At 38.9% G+C, this 22,980-nt stretch overlaps 1 protein-coding gene across 9 annotated transcripts in view; it reads right to left on the bottom strand.

The window, feature by feature from the left end:
- Nucleotides 1-15,143, bottom strand: part of SPTLC3 (serine palmitoyltransferase long chain base subunit 3) — a 125,146-nt gene extending 110,003 nt beyond the window's left edge. For 3 of the 9 annotated variants that reach the window (XR_004356348.1, XM_032684159.1, XM_032684167.1), the window contains exons 1-6: nt 15,044-15,143; nt 13,975-14,015; nt 7,221-7,328; nt 6,907-7,004; nt 4,670-4,914; nt 1,364-1,431 (exon numbers count right to left, since the gene is read on the bottom strand). The gene's annotated coding sequence lies outside the window, so the exon portion shown is untranslated. Of the gene's footprint in view, nt 1-1,363; nt 1,432-4,669; nt 4,915-5,758; nt 5,820-6,906; nt 7,005-7,220; nt 7,329-13,974; nt 14,016-15,043 lie in introns of those variants that run through there. The other 6 variants (XM_032684163.1, XM_032684162.1, XM_032684165.1 and 3 more) reach the window with 6 other exon arrangements.
- Nucleotides 15,144-22,980: the final 7,837 nt, after the last annotated feature.

Here is a 22,980-nt window from a genome sequence, read left to right as displayed (position 1 = left end):
TTAATTTAGTTTTAAAACAATTCAGGCTTTAATCACATGTGAAACTACTAAGGAGGACTAACATACATCTTTTAAGACAAAAGTTTATTTATTGTGGAAATAAATATATTGTCTTTGCTGAACCAGATTCTCATGTTTAAGATTTTAGTGATGAAGCATAAAGGTAGAGGCATCTCTGGTAGCATTTAATAGAATCCCTTCCTTTCAAAATTAAAATTAGTGTGGAGACAGATTAAAGGAAAGCTGTATAATAATATCAATTTTGAAAAACAATTAGGATGAAAGGCTGGGAAAATAGAAATATTGAAGTACTTTAATTAGAAAAAATTACTGTGCCATCTTGGCAATGAAATGTGATTTGTAGAAAAAACAGCCTACAACTTGAGTATGTGGAAAATGCAGGAGATTAAATGTTAAATGAAGCACTGTTAAAGTACACAGGGAAACACCGTGTTGGTTTTGTAAACTCGTCTTAGACACGTATTAAATTGTTAAAATATATTTTCTTCTTCAAAGTGATTTGCAAAGTGAGAGTTTTCAATGTGCTGGAAAACTTTCGCTTCCTTCTTAAGAGAGATCTAAACTGATCTGTGTTTAAAAGAAATATCTGTATATGCTTCCTTCTCCATTTCACTTCATTTCATACTGTCCAGAGATTTCCACTAAAGAACTGCAGAAACCCTCCAGGATACGTTACAGAGTAGCACAATTTAAAAAGCAGTCCATCCATAACTAGACTTGATTGTTTTATCATTGGAAAGAACTTATATATTTCATTTAATAAGACTGGAAGTAGTAGTTTGGGTCAAGAAAATATTCCCTTAACTGACTAAAATGACACAGAAACAGAAGAACACCAAAAACGTTTTGCTTCACAATTACACCAGGTTCACCATCAGAATTCAGATTTCCTTGGTTTCGTCTTTTTGGTGCTTTTCCTAGGCAAGAATGCCTTATTTCTGTGTGAATCAGTCTTGTTTAGGCTTCATTAAGGCATCTGTAAGGATAACTCTATTTCAAATGAATCGTGAATATGTAGTGACAAAATAAATTGTTGGTCATAAAGGGCTAAGAGCTCATATTTGCAAGGAAAAGATGACACTGAGATGAAGATAAGCCAGAAGTAGGCAGGAAGAATGGTTAGTAATACTTCCCTGTATACCTATAACCTGTGGTATGCTGACAAATGGAACAAGGTAACATAAAGCATTCACTCTGCACCTGGCAACCCCTTCCCACCAAGCTTTGTCATTTGGCAATTATGTCCTTGATTGCCACAGCAAATCAAATATCTGTAAAACATGCCCTCTGCTCAGTCAGTTACTTCACCCTGTTGTGAAAAAGGTAGGACAGGAACACTTACCAGAGCAGCCTTGGTCCCGTGGCCCAGCTGGAACTTCCGCCAGGTGTGCTTCCCAACAGGCTCCGCACCTCCCAGGGCACAAAGCGATATAATTAACATCTCATATGCCTCTTATATTTTTTTCCAATTAGGTTCATGAGGGAGGTGGAATCTCCAATTAGATAACAGTTCAGATAATGCAAATTCTGTTGCCAGTCCCAGGCTCTAGATCTGCCCTTGTTATCTATTTCAAGGCCCATGAAATACCAGTGACCTTACATGAATAAAATAATGAATTAAATACGTTATATTAATTCTAGTTTTCAATGTCTAGAACATTTAAGATCATGAACAAATAGCACTTAAAAAAAAGAAACCACATTTAAATATGAGTTTAAATGAGCAATTAAAAAAAGCTCAGAGAAGAGCTGTCCTTTGGGTATCTGTTAACCATGGTCTAAAAGTCAGTGCTCACAAAACAAATACCACTAGAGGCTGAGAAAAATTCTTGTCCTGATTCCATTTAGAGCAAAAGACTTATGGAAGGGACAAGTCTGGCCAAATACACAGAAAGGATCTGTAAACAGAATGTGGTATTTCTCCTGGAAAAAAAAAAATTGGATTTTGCCCTTCAGAACTCCATCTTACTCAAAGCCATGTATTACTCAGATTTCTATATGCGTATCTGTCATGCTACTGGTTACCTGCACCTAAATCTATCCCTCAAACATATAAGAGTCTATGCTGCCTGGACCCTGGAGGAAGGACTCAATAATTGTGTGCTTTGCAACACCAAAACCACCACTAGCAACACCCTGTTTATTTTTACCATTCTGGGAAGTGGATGGGAAAAAAATTGCTGTGCTGACTGTACAAGAACTGTGTGTATTTAACTGCAGGGGACACCAATCCTACTAAGATTATATGTGCCCTTCTCTCTAGTGGCTTGGGCACTGGTCCCCCTTCATACATTGGCAAGAAGATGGTGAATTTTTAAGGTTACTAGCAGACCACACACCATGTTCTACAAAGATGCTAGTAAAGTTTGCAAGACGTGACTACAATCACTATAAATCCGTAGGAAAACCACCAATGAATTCCCAGGTTCTAGGTTTTATTCCTTGCTTTGTCATTATCCTGTTAATGCCATCGGATTTTCACCAACTCTCCTCTTGAAAACAGGATAAAAGGGTTTAAATCCTTTGTAAATGCTCTGAGACAAATTGCTGAGAAGCATGGTGCAAAAGTGAAGAAAAATATATGCAGTTAATTAACCAAGGTTTAACAACAGGGCAGAGAGAAAAGGGAGGTGTAGGGCTCTGTCTAAGCAGCCTCCCAGTGTTCAAAGAAAATCACTTTTCTGCTGTTGCACTCCCATTGTTATAAAGGACAGGATAAAAGGCTGAACTCTGCTGATGCACTCAAGAAGTGGGGACAAAAACATCTAACCTGCCATTAGACTTTTGGCCTAGTCAGACATGTAGGGTAATCGGAGTGGCCACAATGTCCCCATTTTGAATAGCAATACTGGGCCCACAATGTCCCCATTTATAATGGTAGTACTGGATTACCTACCAATAAAAAAAGTAAATGTTGCAAGAAAGCAAGAGAGCTCATCCCCAGAAAGCTGTCATGTCATAAGCCAGAAGGATTTTGCAGGATTCCTACTCCTCTCAGAGCACAGTTAGTTATGGCATAGTTGTGAAACGATCTTGCAATCTCATTGCAAGATCATGATAATTTCAGTTCATGACAGATGCACATTTAAATGCCACATGAAACAATAAGGATTTATACAAAGACATCAGGTAGCTTTATGCTTGTTTTCAGTAGACAGACAGCAAAGTCAAACAGGAGCTGAAAAAACTGGGAGCCTGAGTCTTTTCCTTTGTTAAAAGCCAAGATTCTAATGATGTTTAAATAGGCAGCAGAGCATGCTCCAGTAGTGGAGTACACAGTAAAAAATCCTCTGGCTCTCCCAATCACTTCTCTCACAACAGAAATCCACTTTATAAATTCTGTGTACCACTGAAGACTTATTTTTATATTTAATATATGTGGACACATGGATGTCAGAGGCAACTCCTGCCTTGGATATGTAAACGACTTCGACATAACAACACCAGTGAGCCTGAAATAAATGAACTAACAGGGAGACACCATAACAACAAAGCAACATAAGCAACAGCAAGTACCAGCCATCAGCTGGTCAGTCATCCCCATGGGTGTCTTTTGAGACTCATCCACATTTCACCAGCACTGGCTAGAGGCTAAATTTCCTAAATGTTCACAAGGAATACCCGCTAATCCGTGTTTGCTTCTTTAAACCCTCTCTAGCCAATACGTATGCGGGAATAAGTAGGGATATGCCACTACACCTGTGAAACTGCACCCCAGTGCTGAAAGATCCCCTCAAGTGCCCTTGCACAACTTGAAGGATGTACAAAATGGTTGGATATTGGTCAGGGAATAATCTAGAGCGCCTCAGAAGCATGGCACAGGTGGATGCACGCAACCAGCATTGCAACAGGGAGGACATGGTACAACAGGCAGGGCTCCTCTGTGTCTGGCAGGTCCATCACCCACAGAGCCCTGGGGCTGGCCTGGTTGGCTCCTGCCACCTCTGCACCTTCATATTCTTTCACAATGGGCAGTAAGATGACAGGACAATGGTTGAAAGCCATAAGCGTATAAAGATACCGTCACCCTGGTTTCTTAAGCAATATTACCAGAATCAGTTCTCTCAGTGTATCCAGATGTCAGTAAGCTGTGAGTACTCATAACATTAGGGATTTGTTGGGATTTTTTATCTGATATATATATATGATTGATATATGATACACATATCTGATTAGCAATCTGTACTTAACCCCGGAATGTTTGTAGCATCTGGCACTTTGACTTCCTTGGAAGGATTAAGACTTTACAAATTGCAAAACTGATACAGTTCTGTCCTCACTTTATGATAAAAAAATAAAATATATCTGGCTAGAATGTCATGATTAGACAAAACCAACAGCAATACAAAAATGGCACCAAGACCAAAAGAATGACAGTAAGTCTGCTGCAAAAATCCAACATTAAGCACAAGTAAAAGCCTTTGCTCTAGCTTCTTCCAATTACAAGTATCATGCCATTACTACATTCTTATCTGGAAATTTATGATCGAGTTGAATCTGCAATTCTTACTCCTTAAATAAAAAACTCACTCAGGTAGTAGACCCAGTGAAGTCAACAGAACTACTCAGCCAAGCCAAAGGCTAAAAAAAACTTTACAAGCATCAGGTAGAGGTAAAAATCTCTTTCTTGGGACATTTTAGTCCTGACCTCTTTCAGCAGTGATGTGATCTCCATAGCTGTCCAAAGCAGATTTCAGTCTACTTTTCTGAGACCTCCTGCCAGTCAGGCTAATTTGCTTGCTGAGCTCCATAATTTGCAAGAAGCCAGTGTGGTATTGTCACTGTTTCCAGTTGTTGACGTGATGAATGGAGCAGAGACAGCTCTGTGCCATCTGCTCCTTCTCTGTGTCATCACCACATCGATTCAGACAAGTGGTTCTTAGCTACGGACATCTGGAACATTAAGATAACTGATACTTAACCAGGTAGAAAAATCACCTTAGTGTTACTAATAAAACTGAACAAAACAGACGTGGCTTTAACCTGTGTTTAATGATGAAATTTCAGGCTCTGAACAGGAAATTACAAAGTGATTCCATACAAAACTTAGAACTTATTGCTTATTGTTCTTGGAATGTAATTGTTCAGTGCTTCCAGGAACAGGAGATTTACACAGGCCCAGATGAGAGTTAATAGTGCTACTCAGTTAGGGAAAAAAAAAAAGCATTGCAAAATACTCCATTTTTTAATCTAATAAGTGGCTCTGTTTTGCAATTCTTACTCATTCAGTGAAGCATTTCATTGAATTAGACCCAATGAGGTCAATACTCATCCAAGTAGTAGTTATGCTTCAAAACCTTTTTATTAGCATTACTAAACATAGTGAAATGATACAGGGGATTATTTGCCTTCCCCATTGCCAGTGAACAAATAATTTCAAGGCATTACACAGAATTAGATTATTGTGTTAAATGTGACTCCATACATGGGCTCTCTGTAGTCTCATTTCCTGTTATCGTTGCCTATAGTTTTGTTATTGATCATTTCAGGTCTGCCCATCCTAGGGAAATACAGGTCAAGAGGAAAAAAAAAGAACAAACCAAAATCCCCAAACCTGTAAAATAATAAATTGCCATTTATTATGGTAAAGAACTGGTAGCTGGGTTGCCTTATGAAAACTAAAAAATTTTTCACTCAGTTGCCTCGTGCTATTTTACTATGGTTGACGTTAGTTATTTTTAGCCTACCCTGTCAAACTGATGGAAGAAACTAAAATCTTGTTCACTCTACTACTTACTACAAATATTCAAAAGCTTTTCCAGATCCAATTTTTTGCTATTTTCACTTGTGCAGAATTTATTTTGACTATTGTGAGTTTTTCTCCTTCTTGGCAGACTTAGCTGCAGTTCTTTCTCAGTTCCATGTCTCGCTCAAGTCAATGGGGTTCTGAAGAGGCACCAAGGGTCAGACAGGAGGCTGAAAGGGTGAGTGAGTATTTAAAAATTCATCCTAGAAATTGTTGCCAAATACAGGAAGGGCAACATTACAAAATTATTCCAAGAATTTTTGAAATTTACAGAGTTCTGAGACAGGTGGTTTTGAACTTGGTTTAAGACTTATATTTAATCACATTATACAATTTTCAAAACAAAATAAAATGTTATTCCTTACTTGGAGTTATTTGTATTTAAGAATTAGTGTACAAGTCTGAAACAACCTAGATTTGTTACAGAAGATTTAGGAACACACTCAGGTATTCCAAAAACACTGCCATGTTTCAGGAGCCAGGTGTCCAAGAGTTCAGCTCAAAGCTGTTGCATATAGCATAGAACAAAATCATTTGAAGGTTTCCCAGAGCAACGGGTCCTATTCAACACATTAGTTTCAGTCACAAGATTTTCATTAAACTCACTCATGTTTAGGATTGGAGTCTTTCAACTCTCATGCCAAGACATCAGAAAACTAAAGCTTCTTTTCTGTGGTGTTTGTTCATTTTTATATTTCATGTAATCTCTAATTTTAATATTACACAAGGTAAGTTTGTCAGACCTCAGTAAAGAATTGGAATCAAATGTCACTTTTTTCCAGTCTGCAGTTCTTTTTTGAAACAAATCCTTATGTCAAACAAAGCTGCATATCACTGCAGAAGGGAAGGCAGGTCTCATTCCACTCTCCAGCTATTCATCCCTTAGCCTGGGAGGTGACTATTCCAGCTACATTTAGCAGCCTACTGCCTGCAGTGGATTTCAAAGCAACCTTTTCTGTACAGGAGACTGTAACCCAGGATAGAGGGCTTATTTTTCAACACTGCTAAAATTTCAAGCCATTAAGTGATCAGCTACAAGTTGCTCCGAGTTTAGTGCATGTCCTTCATTTCCAGCACTTTCATTGTAGCTAACAGACATGTGGAACAGTCTTTTTACCTGGAGTAGCTCTTTCCCTCACCTGTTACACACTGTGCTGCCAAGCAGCAGCTGATGTCAGAGATTTACTGCAGCATTAATGTTTCTTTGCATAAGGTTTCTTTCTCTTCCTTTTCTCTGCTAAATGGAACAGAGGTGAGTCAAGACTTGCGACTGAGATAGGCAAAAACTAAATACTCAGCAGGAAAGGCTCTGTCAAGGTTTCCAGCACCTGAGCTGGTTCCCTCCTATGCTCATCCACGGGATAGACCTACTCCTGGTACCACTCCAGTCCCTTGGACTATGCCACATGGCTGGATTCCCCACTTCAGCCTCCCTGCCGTGCCACACACTCACCATGGGAAAGGCAGTGCTGGTGGAAGGTCTTCATTTGCCCCAGGTGATGGTCCAGAGCTTCAGCTTGTCCCCTTTGCTGTGGGGCCTGGCTGTTGTACACCCACCGGTCTGTAGAGGACAGAGGAGCAAGACCCCCAGCAGGATGGGGAGAGGCTTAATAGACTCTATTTCCACAGAAAACAGGTGTATAGAGGAAAGGGGTGGAGGAAAATTTGAGAACTGTTGGAAGAACTTCTCAAGACTGAGGTTTACTATTGTACTTCTGTGAAAGAAATATCAGGAAAAAGCCCTTACTCCTTTCCTTCTCACAGCAACTGCCATGCTTCAAACTCCAACATTTGCCAGTTCTAGCAGCCAGTTTAGGATGTGCTACCCTTTGTCATGGAAGAATTCCAGAATTCTGATACTGTTTTTACCCTTTTAAATCACTGTGAAGTTACATCTTTATCAATAGATTTCTGAGGCCGGGATATACCGCTAGTCATGAGATTCAAGATTAGAATAATTAAATTCAAGACTAGTACAGTTTTACTGAGGCAGTTTGGCACTTTACTAGTCTGAAGCCTGATGCTCTATTGGTGATTTGAGTTTGACTAAAGGATCTCTCAAGAATATTCTCTGACATAACCAGAATTGCTCAACAATGGAAAATGTAATACTTTTGCAACACGTTCAGTATCACTCAGATCCATATTTTGATGTTCAAGACAGAGGGACAAACACACACACACACACAGACAATCAGCAGTTCTGTGTAAAAACAGCATCTAGAGAGGAAATCAAAAAATCGTGTGATTAGTCTGCAGTGAGTCATGGCCTTCTCCTTAAGAAGACCCATGTGCCTTCATAGGGCTCTGTTGACTCCAGGCACTCTGTCCAGATTAAGATTTATACCTGGATCTATCTAGACCTAATTTAAATTCACTTGTATTCTTACAAACTTAATTCTTACTGAAACTTGATAAGAAAGTTAGATATTCACCCTGGCATCAAGCACAAGAAATTTCAGACCAAACTCACCTTCCACATGATGCTTAGGGCAATACTTTAATTAACTTCAGGAAGCAGTGCAATTAAAGATAAATCCAAGATTTCATATAGTATAGAACAGCAAGAAAATCAACCACCTTTTTTATGCTTAATTAGAATTGTGAGTGGACTTCACAAGAACTCAAAGCACTGTTTGCTATCATGACCTTTTGGTTACAAGGAGCACCTTTAACTTAAGTCTTTTTAACAAACTAGTCACTCCCAGAACACCACAGCTTTTCTTGCAAACATCCCTGCCTTCCTACAGGTCCATATGTTCTATGGGTATTTCCAGTCAAGTCAGGACACCTGTTCACAGTGTAAAGGCAAGGCTGAGAATAATTATTTATAAGATACAGCAAAATTCCTGGCCACTCTTGTAACATTTCTCAAATCATGGTTATTAAATGTGGTTACAGTTTGGATTTCAGGGAATCTTCTTTCCAAGGTTGTCATGGCCTTCCTAAAACCTCACAGCATATCTCTGTCACTCAGCATCACTTTCAGTAAAATCCAAGTTGTTTTGCAATACTGTAACGGTGCAGGAGACAGCTAATTATTACTGAGTGAACACCAGTAAAAAGCAAAGACTTTTAGGTTAACAGTAGCTGATGTGGCAACAAAAATCAGGATTCTGCCTTATTTAGTCTTTGTTTACAGCTCACAGCATCTGTGATAACATTTGATCTATATTTTGTCAGATACTGGTATTTCCCAAATCATTCACCAGGACTATGAAGGTTTTCTAGTCAGTTCAATGCTGGTTCTCTTAATATGTATTTCCTGGAGTCACATTTGAGCTGGATAGTGGGAGAGGATTCGCTTCCCACACTCAGTACTGCCAACTGGCACAGTTTTATCATGAGTGCAATGGCATTTAATGCTTTCTCCTGTAGCCCCAGCTCCTGCAGCAATGGGACTTTGTGAGATCAGCTTCATACTTTTTTTTAAATGACAGTAGAGGAACACTTGAGTTAGTGCTTTTTTGTATTTTCATATGGTCCTCTACAGGCACTAAGACAACAACATGGTATCTAAATGAAAGCTGAGATTTGCAGATGATAAATGGCTGTGGGAACTAGGCTTCAAGATAAACAACCAATATAGTGAGATCCATGCTGAACCTGAAGCCTTGGCAATTCTAGCTGTGCAGCATTTTGTAATATTTATTATCCTCTGAGACAGAGTTTTAGTGTTTCTTCCAATAAAATCAAGTTAATAAATTGCATTTTTAATTTTCAACTGACCTTCTACACTCAAATTTTATTTTCATAGCTTAGTTACAGATAAAAAGCAGTTCACATTATTATTTCTGCTGTCCAGGGAATGAAAAATCATATTTCATAGAATTTTTCTACATTTCAATATTTCTTTTGGGTCAAACCCCAAACTGTTTAGAAAGTTTTTTTCCTAAACATTTAAATTTATTCTAGTTACTTTTTTTTTCCTCTAGAGGGCAAAGATCCCATAACTGGTAGACCATTTTCATAGTAGGAGACAGAAGTTCAAATCCATTCTCTGCCAGATTCATAACAGAAATTCTCAGCCCCTTTCTGCAGCAGGGACATAGACCACTAGATTCACTGTCTTTCTTTCACTCTCCCACCTTATAGCCAAATAAAATTTTATTCATGTTCCTTTAGGGCAACATTTTCAGTGAAACAGATGTAGAAGGATATAGATGTAAGTACTGGTTTGGGGAAATAAATTCAGATCTTCCTGAATGTTTTTTTCCTGAGAGCTTTGTTACACTTTTGATTTTTAGTGGTTTATAGCATAGGTTTGGGGTTTTTTTGAAATAAATACAGCATATTGTAAAATCAGTTATAAATCCACAGAATGTAGCCTTCAAACCTTTATGTTCTCTAACTGAAGACTATTTAGATATTTTTTCAGAGTGCAGTCGGCTGTGACCTATTAATACAGGACTCAAATGAGCCACTGAAAAAACACATTGCAAGGTGGAGGTTTCTTTGCTGTAGCTGTCCTGGGGCTCCCTCTTAGCAGCTTGTTTCATAATCAGTAGGGTTAATGTCAAACAGACCTCAAGGAGGCACAGGCATTTACCAAAATCTGGAAGAGCACTTGGTATAGCTATTCCACCCACTCCAGTCCTTTGGCAATTGCTGAGTTACACTTCCAAAACTAGAACAAACATCAAGTGGTGCTTTTCCTGCTACACTGTGTTTTGTGTAGCTTCTTACTCTTCCAAAACATCTTCTTTCCTAGTAAGATGTACTAGACATGAAGGATCATCTTCATGTTTAGCAGAAACTTGCTGTGTAAAACTGGAGGAATAAAGGACCTAAAAGCTGCTTGGATGAATGAACTTGCACTGACCTCTGATGGCTGTGAATGTGTATGAAACACAGTCCTGCAGTTATTTGTGCTTCCTTAGGAGCACCAGTGCTCTAATTAAGTGATGTTGACATGACAAGATAAAACCTCTTTTGAGATGGAAACCAAAGGACTTATAAAGGAGTCCTGGTATTATTTTTGCTTTGCATGACCATTCTCTTTGTCAAGCATGGTGAAATTGTGTTCACAACAGAAGTTATTTTTGATGAAATGACTGTCTTTCTGTATTCCAGTTGTTCGGAAATTTCCCAAGAAGGTTTTCTTAAAACACCTGTCACCTTATTTCTTCTTTATAAATGATTTTATAGGGTGGAAAATGCATGAAGCATGAAAAAACTACTGTCACAATTTTCACGGCTGCTGAATTCACAATACACTACAGAAGACTCAATTTCTAGGCTGCTAAGTTGGGAGAAGCACATGAACTTAACTCACTGCCAGTATGGTAGAAACTGTCTTATGATCTTTGCAATGGGCTTGCTTGGGCCACCAAAAAGTTTTTGAGTCAGGGGAAGAAGCCGACTTGAGGGTTTGTCCCTGAGGCAAGCTCTGAGAATCTCTAGAGCTTTAGCCACTAGTCTCCGAGCAGCAACTTCCAGTCTCATATATGGAACTATCACTCAAAGAATACACCAAGCATGAGGGAAGCCCTTTGTGATAATATCTTATCACTTCTGCCTGTGTTACCTTGAATAGCCAGACAGGTGCATGCAAGTGTAATAGGGGAGGTGATCTGACCTCTTCTACTGGTGGCATCAAGAACTTGTTAGAGTGCTCAGAGCCAACACTGAACCACTTGAAGCATCATACTTGAATACTGACCTGTGACTAGTTCACTTCTTTGCTACATCTCAGCTCCACATTCAATTCCCCAGTACACACTCTACACCACAGAAGAAAATGGGAGCCCTCTCACTTTCTCATGTTGGGTTAAATGTGGATGTTAAGTGAACATTTCCTCCTGCCAGTTGGGTTTTCATAGAAGATACACCAGTAATGTTTAAAATTAAAAGAGGAATAAAACGCAGCTCTTGAAAATTCTTAGGTCTTAAAATTGAGACTGAAATAATTCAGTTTGAAAGAAAGATTGCCATTTGTTTTGGTGGGCTCTGAATCAGGTTCTTGGAGCTCAAAAGCACAGATGGGAAACATGAAACCAGCTACAGAATTTCCATCTTGTTGCATAGCCTGACTTTTCATCATTTTATTTTGTCCTACTTTGGAGAAAAATTCATAATCTTGAAATACTGAAATGTCTTTGATAATTTAACATTAAACCTGAAAATATAGCATAATAGTCTGTCAAAATAAAAGGAAATGAAAAAGATAATGTGAAAATGCAAGCAAAATGAATTAATGGATTTTTTTTTTTAATTGAAACATTTGCAAACATATCTGTCAACAGTATAGTTGGGATGGAAATAGTCCTGCAAGAAATTATTTTGATGAAACTACATTTTTCCAAAGTAAATGTAAAAGTAGCAGTCTTGGCACAGCAACCCTTACTGCCAAAGACATTTCCAAAAAGCCTTTCCTGAATTACAGAGGTTCAGTTCTTCTGAAGGGAGGGGGTAAGGAGGGTTTTATGCCAACTTCTTGTTGATAACACAAGGCCATTAAGGGATATTTCAGTGTTTGGTTTAAATTAGAGGAGCCTCATTGCTGCACTGTATATGAAGTTAAGGGAGTTTAAAGGTTGAACTTGCCACACAGGATCTGAACCCTTCTGAAAATACAAGCAGGTGTGATTCTATGTAAGTGAGATTAGACTAAAGTGGCCATGAAAGGTCGTGCTTTTATCTTACACTACTTACATTTTTGAGAGGCGGGTCATATGATGAGCTATAAAATGAGTGAGAGTCCAGCCCAGCACTTGGGGAAGTCTAAAACTGACAGGAGAGGTACTCATTTGCAGGTGAAGAAGTAGAACACTGTGAGTGACACGAGACACAATTCCTTTTGCCAGAGAATGGTTGAAAAGTTGTGCCCTGGTGGCACCTGCAGACCTGCTGCTGCACAGATAGTGCAGAAAGCCTTGAACTATAGCCTGCTCTCACAGAGACACACAACAACATCCAAAAATATACCCACTTAATTTCTTACTTGGCTTGGTTTGTGCCAGTTGCATGGTGGGTTAATGTTCAGTGTTGTGATTTAAGACTAGAAAGTCAAGTGTATATCTTCAATTACTGGAGTGTCCTTAAACTGAGAATGATTTGTACAATTAAAAAAAGATTACTAAACATTACTGGGTCAAGTAATTGCTTGATCAAATGACTTTTACAGCAAACTGTACAGAACATACAATTCACAGTTCATTTTCTGGGATAATCACATAATAAGCAGGAAAATTGGCCAATTTATCAAAAACTATTATTATTTTGTTTGATTAGGCTTGAGAGCATTATACTAAATACAGCTTCTCCTCACTTGAATTTTGGTTTCTGAACTGTCACTGGTAGCACAGGTGAATGCTACTGCAAGAGTGGCTTTGAGCAAAACCATACCTAAAATGTTTTGAATTAAGAGGGTAAATTTTGTTTTACTTAAAGGGAGAAAGTAAAACTAAATTGACACCTAGTGGAAGATTTTACAGACTGTTGAGGCAGTAGACTTTTCTAATCTATATTGGAAAGGACTGGACACTCACCAACTTCTTTAATCTCTTTAGTAAATAGAGAAATCTTGCTGGTAATATATTCTCAAGAAAGATATGGGTATTTGAGCTGAAATATTTCATGAGCTTTTTTGACCTCAAAGCTATGACCAGCCTTTGTAACATTATATAGTGAGACTCTGTGCTAGAAAGTACCTAAAATAACTCGGTATAACTTCTTTAATAATATAGTCAGGAAATATTCGGTGCAGTGGGAATGAAAGATATATTATTATTTTTTTTATTTTTTTTTTTAGATTGATATACAGACTTTTTGCCATTGTACAGCGAAAAGAAGAAGTTAAGTGGCCCAGCAATAGGGTCAGAATCCTGACCTATTAATTAACGTTTAACAGAGAAGAGAACCAATTAAGTAAGAGTCGTGGGAAAAGGAGTTTGGCTGTTTAAGTGCAGAGAAGTCACAAAATCTCAGACTGCCACTCTGAGGTTGAAGGATAAATTGTCTAGAGGTACCAAATACTGGTCCTAAGTTAATTACATCTCCTTCAGTGGAGAGCAGGTGACAGTGGCACAGCGGGAAAAAGCACTTTAGAAGTAGCTAAATCTGAGCAGGTACATCTGGGAAGGAGAACAGCAAAATGCCACACAAGTGAATCAAACTGAAACATGTAATGGAGTAAAAACTAGGAGAGAAAGGAACATTGCTTGCCTATGGGAAGGGATAAACTACTTCCCAGATAGGAATTCTACCATCAGCGTTGTGATCTCCATATCAGCAGAGCTTTGGAGTGCTGCAGTTAAAACAACTCATTCATTGCTCAGGACACCCTGTGTTTAGCTGGGGTAATTAGCACACAGAAAGCTGTTTGAGTGTTTTTAAAAAAGAAAATTTAAAAAGACAAAGCGAAAAGAAGACAGCAATGTCAGAGTACTTCAGTGTCACTGTGAGATAAGTCAACCTTAGGCAGATGTACAGCACTGATCTTGTAAACTAAAGTGTCTCGCCTTCACAATGTTTTACCTCAGGAAAACAAAGGTGTATTAGTTACCCTGAGGTAAAAGAAAAAAAAAAAAAAGCTGCTCCAGCCCTAGTGAAGACAAGTAGTCAGTTTAATTTATTGTAAGGTAAGCAGAAAGGCTGTGCCTAGATAAGAACGCAGCATTGGTCTCACAGACTTAGCCAGAGGCAAGCACCTGAAGTGTCACCTTCCCCTTCCTATTTGTAATGACACAATCCACATTTGTTAGCTTGCTCTAACAAGCTCATCTGTCTTGAGCAACAAAGGCAAAACCTTCTTCTATCTTAGTTTTGAGGTCAAAGGCAAAGCTTCGAGAAGGTTATTAACAGAATCAAACAGATTCAGAATTACTGGGAAACTGTTCTGTTCTATTTAAAAAATGGGTTTGTTTTTGCTCCCAAATTTTTAAGGGTTTTTCTTTTGCTTTCAGTAACATAATGCACCTATCATCATCTTTTGTTGAAGCTGTTTTACTTTTTCCTTGCCTTCAACACACACCAATACACCAATTCCCATATCCTACTCCAGATTTCTTCTGAAAATGAAGTTATTTATATAGGATAAAAGTTGTACCTTCCTCTGACATTAAGGATCAGTCACTTCTTCCCCAGGTGAATACCCCAAGGAGTAACAGTCAGCAATTTCAAAACCAGGTCATTTAAATTAAAGGCAAAAATCCAGACTTTATAGATTAAAATGGAGGCAAAGCCATAAAATTCATATTAAATATAACATAAAATCAGGACCAGTCTAGACCTTTTTTGTTACAATTTGCTGATGAAGCAAGAGTAAAACCTTACCTAGGAGAAAGACCAGCTTCTCAAAACTAGCACACAATCTGTCAGGCTTATCCTCTGAAAATGTATAACCATTTTCTTCCATCCTTTCAGGGGCTTTCTGTTCAGGTAAGAGGATTCTTTATTAGGAAGTGGGATATCAGGATTACTCCTACTCTAATAGTTGCATACACAGAGACCGGAATGCCTTTCCAACTGAATTGTTCACTGAGTTTGAACTGAGACCACTGGATTTACCTCTTGTACACATTTGAGAACATTTTTGTGCATTAAGGGTATATGGTCATATCAAAGAGTAATTCTGATCCTCTGCTAGTGGCTAGAGAATTTATAATTAATAAATTCTCCCTATACAATTTGACAACTCTCAGTAAGTTACAACCTGAGTGGCAGGCTTTCAGCCCACAGTAGGATCTTTAGGGATGGTAACAAACTGGCCTATCCCTTATCCTTCCAACTCTATCAGTTCAGAATTAGCTGAACCTCATTTAAAACAGAATATTAATCTATTGATAATAAAATGTGGGATAAATGCATCACAACCACGGGCTGTCACAATCTAAGGCAAATTATGGGAGAGGGATGTGGAGGGTGGGAAACAGCACAGGAATTGGCAATATGAGACATGACTATCACATGGAATGAAGTGGTCAGATCCTTGGTGTTTGCAAATAACTTGCATATCTCCACCAAAGCAGTCACGTGTCAAATATTCACAGTGGATGCCTGCCACAAAATGCAGCAAACAAATCATTAGTGCAGTTCAACCAGGACAGCCTTCTGCTCCATTATTTAGCATAACCAATTATTTGGGTATCCTTCTTATGGTTCAGACCCCCTTGCCCCTCTGCCCTTACCTTTGACAACCACTGGTAGTTTTCCATTCTTGTGATTTCACTAAACTGCAAGATAACATGTAAAATAACTTAAAGGCAGAGAAAAAACCAAAATTAATTTACACTCATTTAAAATTACATTAGAATTAACCAATGACCTTTCATTTCACTCTAATTTTTAATTGAAATTCAATCTATCTGTACTCAGAGGAACATATAAGGCATGATTTTCAACACTGGCTCCATTTTTTTTCTAGCTTTAAATGGAATTGGCCTCAGCAGGGACAAAAAAACCCAAACAAACAACAAAACAAAGCAAGCCAGGGACCTCTCAAAAATTGCACAGTTTGTGCCAGATAAGAACACTGATAAAATTTCCATTGAAATTGCTGTGGTTTGGAGCTTAATCCTCAGCACCAGCATGTAGCTGTACTGGCCAGTGAGGGCTACAATATGTGAGAGGCTCACAAAACCCCTGCCCAAACGCACAGCACCACGGTACCATATCAAGAGCTCTCCTTTGTGTTATTGTCACCTGAAAGAGAGATAACATGTGCTCAAGCATTACTCTGAAGACTGTGGTACGAGGGAGAGCCAGTATATCCACTATCTTGTCTCTATCTAATAAAAAGACTGGAGGCAGACAGTAAGGTGAAGTTACCTCCTTTGTGTTGGGGATTAAACCTATCTAAATGGTCCCAGATCTAGGAGAGGTACAAAATCAGTTCAAAATAGAAGCCTGGGAGAGTATCTGAGATGGGAAAGAAGATATGCTGGCTCAGACCCTCAGCCTGAATGGCAATGATACATGATGATAGTCTTGTTTATCTGGATCAGGAGATCTGGGCAACCAAAGGCCCAATTATTAATTGAATCACTTAATGATCTGTATGATGAAAACATCTTAACAGCAGTCCACAATCTACCAAATATAAAGATCCAAACTATCTAATTCAAACCTTACACTAACTCCAACTATTTAAAGATGAATGATTGTGATCTTCACTCATGTTCTTTACAATGCTGACCTGAAGGTGTCACACAAGTCCAGGGACAAGCAAGTCTCCTGTACTGCACTGTTACAACATGTTGAGATCAGCTGCACATTTGCTCTCCCCAAACAGAGGATCAGTGTTGAACCCACTACCTTTGATGGCAGCTGGCCACAGAGTTCTGCAGCACAGAATTGTTACTTGGGAAAAGATGCAGAAACTCCCTGTACACGCAGGAACCTGCTGATGACAAAGCCTTGCCTGAATCCCAGATGTCTGCACCACTCCCAGGACCCATTTTCACATGCATACATTTACTTCTTAGTGGACTTAAGCTCAGCCTGAATTTAAACTGTCCACAAGCACCATCTGCCCTCACCAAGAGCACAGTACTTGTTCCTGTCTGGGGTTCCAGCAGCCCACCTTGGGACCTGGAAACAAGCAGGTTGCTGCACAAGCCAACAGATGGCTGTCTTGCATTTCTTTCCATTGACAATCATATTTGCTACAGAGAAACAACTGTTCTCTTGAATCTATTTCCCATCAGGATTCTACACGATTTTGCAAAAAGAAAGAATAAGAAATTATCTAAACTGTTCCACCTTGAATATGGAGAAAATTTTAACTATGACACGAGTGCCGCACTGTTTAAATATGTGACTGCTGTACTAAATATTCGGGTTTTTTCTCATTAGACCTCATTAATTTCTATACCAGATTTTTTCTGCTTTTATTTAAACCTTTTTAGTCTATGTACATTCAGCAGAATTAAAACAATAAACGCATATGGATATAATTATCACGCAGCATAACTACACAAGAGTACCTGGTCCACACTACCCAGGAAATCAGAAAAATGACCCTTTAGAATCTCTAAGTCAGTAGTTACTTATACACCCTAAGCAGACTTGGCTGAATACTACAAAAAAATAGTGAATAATTTTGTCATAAGCACTGTCAGCTCATTCAGTTGTTATTTGTGGCTTATTATTAACAACCGCATATGTGTATCTGCATGACAAATGTTTTTAGCCCCGAAGATGTTTATGAATCCTAAATACTTCACAAATAGTCAGTGAATAATTATCCATGCTGGAAAGTAATATTGCAAGTCATTATGGGTTAGATTTTTTCAGTGATTTTCTCATTTTAACAGACTAAATTATCTAACCATAGTGTAGAAACAGAGGACTTGCTTAAGCAGACAAATCAAATGCCTAAAAAGAAATAACAGATTCTGAAAGAACTAGTAGCAAGAGATAGTTCCTAAAAAAAAACAACCAAAGCCTTTTTAATAATTACGGGGTTTTTTAAGTGAAAAGAGTTAGAAGAATTTTTGAGCAATTAACACATTCATAGAAAACCTGATCAGTTCAGAAATAGGAGAAAAGGAAAAAAAAGATTAATCAGTTCTGTAGCTCATCAAGAATAATTTTGAACACTTCTAGTCCTTAACAGACTTAAAGATTTACAATTAATCACCATTGTCAGAGTGAAATCCCCTCTATTCTTTAAGATTTAAAATAAATTAGACTTCATTCTGGACAAATTCATTGTTCAAAAGACATAATAAGCACCACTTGGAAGAGGGTATAGTTCAGATTAGCAGACAGAAGAGCTAAAGCTACAGATGTTTGCATGGATACCAGTTTTAACTCAATTTTGTCTCTATTCACTTCTGTGGTTGGCATTCCCCAGAGGACATGCATGTCAGATATATACCAGCAAATATTCCTGTAGTGGTCACTTGAAAATGAGCAATTTCTTTTTTACCATCCTCTGTCCGCAGAAAACTTCGTGGAAGAATCCCCTTTTTTAAATGCTTTAGCCAAAAGCAATAATATTTTGGATTTGTGACACATTCTTGAAACTTCATGGAATTTGCACTCCTTTATATGCAGGAGGCAAAAAAAGGCTGGTTTCTCCTCTTACAAAATATGGGAAATGCAATATGAAATGTAGACTTTAGGACTCTCTTCCGGGAAGAGAAATAAGGACAGAGGACAATATGATAGCGTTTTGTCATTAAAATGCTTATAGTTTTGTTGCCCAGATTATTTGACCAAACCTGAAATCCAGTTAGGGGTTGTAATTCCATTTACACAAATTTATTCTTTTTCAGAAAGCAGACTGCCTAGATTAAAACTCCTTTTTAAATAAGCATTTCTGTTGGAAAAGACCACAAACAATCCACATAGAAAAACAATTTCAAATTCACTATTCTAGGATGAAACCTAGAATCCTGATAAAAATATTTATGGAACAGAAATGCTATTACATGACTGACATGCCAAATAAATTATTACCTTCTCTGAACAGATGTCAAAAAGAATTTATAGCTCAAAGTTACTCAGGTAAGCATCCTAAACAAATATGCTTGGAAAAACACTGCTGCTAATTTCACAAGAGAAAGGAAAAATAAAACTTATCAAATGCAATTTCTGCTGTTACTTACCTTAACACATCATTCCTCCGTACGCAGCTGCTCACGAAATCTTGCTACCAGGTGAAAGAGAGTGATGGTGATTAAGAGATACGCAAAAGGTTTCTTTTCAGTGACAACAGAAAAAAATAAAATATCTACAGTTACTTACTCTGGGGAGAGTTCACATGGTATCAAACCCTCATCTTGCATGAAATCTTTCACCAGAGTCCAATCTCCCCAAGTTGCCAAAGATTATGAGGATGGTGATCAGTACATTCACATGCTGGTGAACAAGAACAGGCAGAAGACCAGGGACACGACACTGATTACAGTCATGATATTCCTGAGGTCCTTTTTGTTCCATCCACCCTGACACTTCAACCTGCAACAATGTTTGGAAGCTGGAGAGTGAATAATAACTCTCATTTCTTCTGCAAATAAAGGCAATCTTGCCTTCATTGTGATGCCTGGGTGTATTTTTTGAAAGCATATACTGCACAGCAGGTTTTTAATCTGGAACAATTTTTTGTGTAGCACTAGAAAAAAATCCCAGTGGCCAGGTTTTTACTGGAAAACTATGTAGCCCACATATGATAGCAGAATATATTAAAAGGCAGTATATTTGTGAAGTGAAACAACCACAGGTAAACCGTTTCTGGTCCAGTAGTTGACACAGCTCACAGTCTGAGGGCAAGTTTTATAGTTTACGTAAGTCCTTGCACAATGGGGACTCACCAAACTAATACCACCACAGTCTCAGCAGAGAACCAATCTCTTTTCAGACTCTCAGCAACTCTTCAAATCCGTGGTCTCACTATCTTGCATACAGCAGGTCTCCTTCTTGTAGGACTTCATTTATTTGAAGAGATGACTGTATTCCATTGCCAAGATGCTGAGAATTGTCCAGACTGCTGAGTTCTGCTGAAGCTGCGTGAGCTCTTCACAGACACTCATCTCCATATGTGGCTGATACAGTGATGGACAGTCTCTCCTCAGGAGCAGGCTGTCACCCACAGACGAACCATACCAGCCAGAGCTCCTTAACATATGCCAAGGTTACCTTGGTATCTACATGAAACTTAAAATCCCTACCAGCAAAAATAACTTGTGGCATTGGCTGTGGACAAGAATGACATTCTGCAAGTCTTCCCTGCAAGTGCATTGGAGAGGGCACTGTGGACAGGGGCACTATGGAGTGTTGCCAGGACTCCTATCAATACAAGTACTTGTTCATTCCAGTGTTGATGGACATTATCAGCAGCTCCTTATAAGCAGGCTGCATTTCATATTTACAGCTAATGCATTCATAATGGAGTTATCAAATCTTTTCTTGTTACTTTAATCTGCTTTCAGATTTAACTAAAACTTGGGATTCTGCCCTGCAGTCTCCACCCCTTCTTTTATCAAATTCCCTGCTGCTTCAGAATATTTTACTTTTTACGTTTCTGAGTTGAAGCTTGTGAATTCTGCTGATCTGGCAAGTGAACAGACCAGACCTGGACTTCTAGATATGGACAGGACATCTCATGCTATTGCAAAGCCTTTAAGACCTCCTCACACCTTTAGTGTCAAGCTCTTGAGTTTCTGCAGTCGCTCACAGTCCTGCCCAAGAATTAGGCATTAGGAAAATTCCTATCAGAAAATTCTTAGAGTTTCTGATGTAGGGGATGATGCTCAGACTGCATTCCTTGACCTCCTTGTCAGGATGTAGCACCTTCAGCAGCCCACTGTCACTGGAGCTGACTTAAAAGGCACAAGAAGGGCAACTGTGTTTTGCCCTTATTTTTGCAGTTATTCTTTATGCTTGTTTTAGGAGTGTTGATAATATTAGGTTGCTGTGAACAGACTTTTCTCTACATGAGCTTATGCTTGGCTATTTCAGATTCACTGGCAAACCACAGGAATCCCATTCCTAGATACAATGTGTTCTTGGAAGATTGTCATGGTGCCCACAATCCAACTGGTCTTCAGAAATACCTAAATGGTTGCATTAATATTTGTCTTTTGTTACTATAATGCACTTAATAACAGCATATGTCTTAAAAATATTATAATCTTTCTCCATCCAGCCACTTACTGGAAAATTTATGAATTAACATTCTCAGTTTTCTGACTAAGACAGGTCCTTAAATCTATGAGGTATGGTTCATATTCAGCCTAGGAACAGTAAGAGTCAAAATTATCCCCACAGAAGCATTGCTCATACTAAATGAACTTGCTGAAATAAAATAAAAAAATGTTTCCAGAAGGTAGAAATGCCACAGTCCTCATCACAACTGGCATCCTTTAATCCCTTTTAGAAGAGATCTGATTAAAATTAAATCTAGAGATATCCCCAGCTAGAAGCTGAGACACTTACTGGAGAAGCTTACTCACTAAATCAATATTAAATCAGCAGTTTCTTGTCTTATAATGGTTGACTGTGTACTCTACTTATTCTAAAGTCAGTGATAAAGTACTTATTGACTACAATGGATCAGAATGGACTGGACTATGGTGCTGCCCTTTAGGAAATACCACTCATAGGTAATAAAACAACAAGGAACTAGAACAAAGAAGATCTAGATTCATCTCATAGATCTTCCCTGTGAGTGAAACAAAAAGTCATGTCATTCCTCTGTACCAGAGTTGCCAGATCAAAACCAGAGCAAAGAAATTTTCCATTCCTTCATTTCTTGTCTTAGTCTAAAAGGAAGAGAGAATATTGATCCCCATCTCTTGCTATCCTGAACATAATACTTGTAGCAACATAGAACTGTAGAATGGTTTGGGTTGGAAGGGACCTCAAAGCTCATCTAGTTCCAACCTCCCTGCCATAAGGCAGGGACACCTTCCACTAGACCAGGTTGCTCCAAGCCCCATCCAGCCTGGTCTTGAACACCTCCAGGGATGGGGCAGCCACAACTTCTCTGGGCAACCTGTGCCAGTGCCTCACCACCCTCACAGTAAAGAATTTCTTCCTTACATCTAACCTAAGTTTCCCTTCTTTAAGTTTGAAGCCGTTACTCTGCATCCTATCACTACAGCTCCTGGTGGAGTCCCTCTACGCAGCTCCCTTGTAGGGCCCCTTCAGATACTGGAAGGCTGCTCTGAGGTGTCCACACAACCTTCTCTTCTCCAGGCCGAACAGCCCCAAATTTCTCAGCCTGTCAACAGCATAATCATGAAGTGCTCTGGTATGCAGTGAACCCTGTGGGCACAAGCCTAAAACTGCTGAGACTGGTACCAAGTAAAGAGGTGTCTGAGCTCATGCTCAGCTATTGGACATGTGGCTTTAGGAGCCACCTTCTCCCATACAGCTGCACAGAAACCCCCAATTTAAACACCTATGAAGTAGAAGCAGCTGAGGTAAAACTTTGAACACACCAATGTAGTTTTCCAAGAAACCAGCTCCGGTATTTCCTCTGTGCTGCAGTACTGATGTTTCCTTTGCCACAGACAGGACATTGCTCATCTCTCTCTCCCCAAGTACAAACGTCTTACAAGTCAATTCTGTGGTTAATGCAAGCTAACAAAAGGAGGTTTATATACTGTGCAACAATACCCACTGCCACTACTGGAGCAGAAGATACTTCAAGGGCAGCCTTCTCCTGTGTGACACAACTACTGCTTCCCAAACAGCGCAGATAAACTTGCAGCAGTAATGCTGCTTTCTGCTCCGAGTCCCCCAGGTACACTGTTAACTCC

Source organism: Chiroxiphia lanceolata, chromosome 3 (genome assembly GCF_009829145.1).
Source record: "Chiroxiphia lanceolata isolate bChiLan1 chromosome 3, bChiLan1.pri, whole genome shotgun sequence".
In the NCBI taxonomy this organism is placed as follows: domain Eukaryota; kingdom Metazoa; phylum Chordata; class Aves; order Passeriformes; family Pipridae; genus Chiroxiphia; species Chiroxiphia lanceolata.
This window is presented reverse-complemented; position numbering and strand designations above follow the sequence as displayed.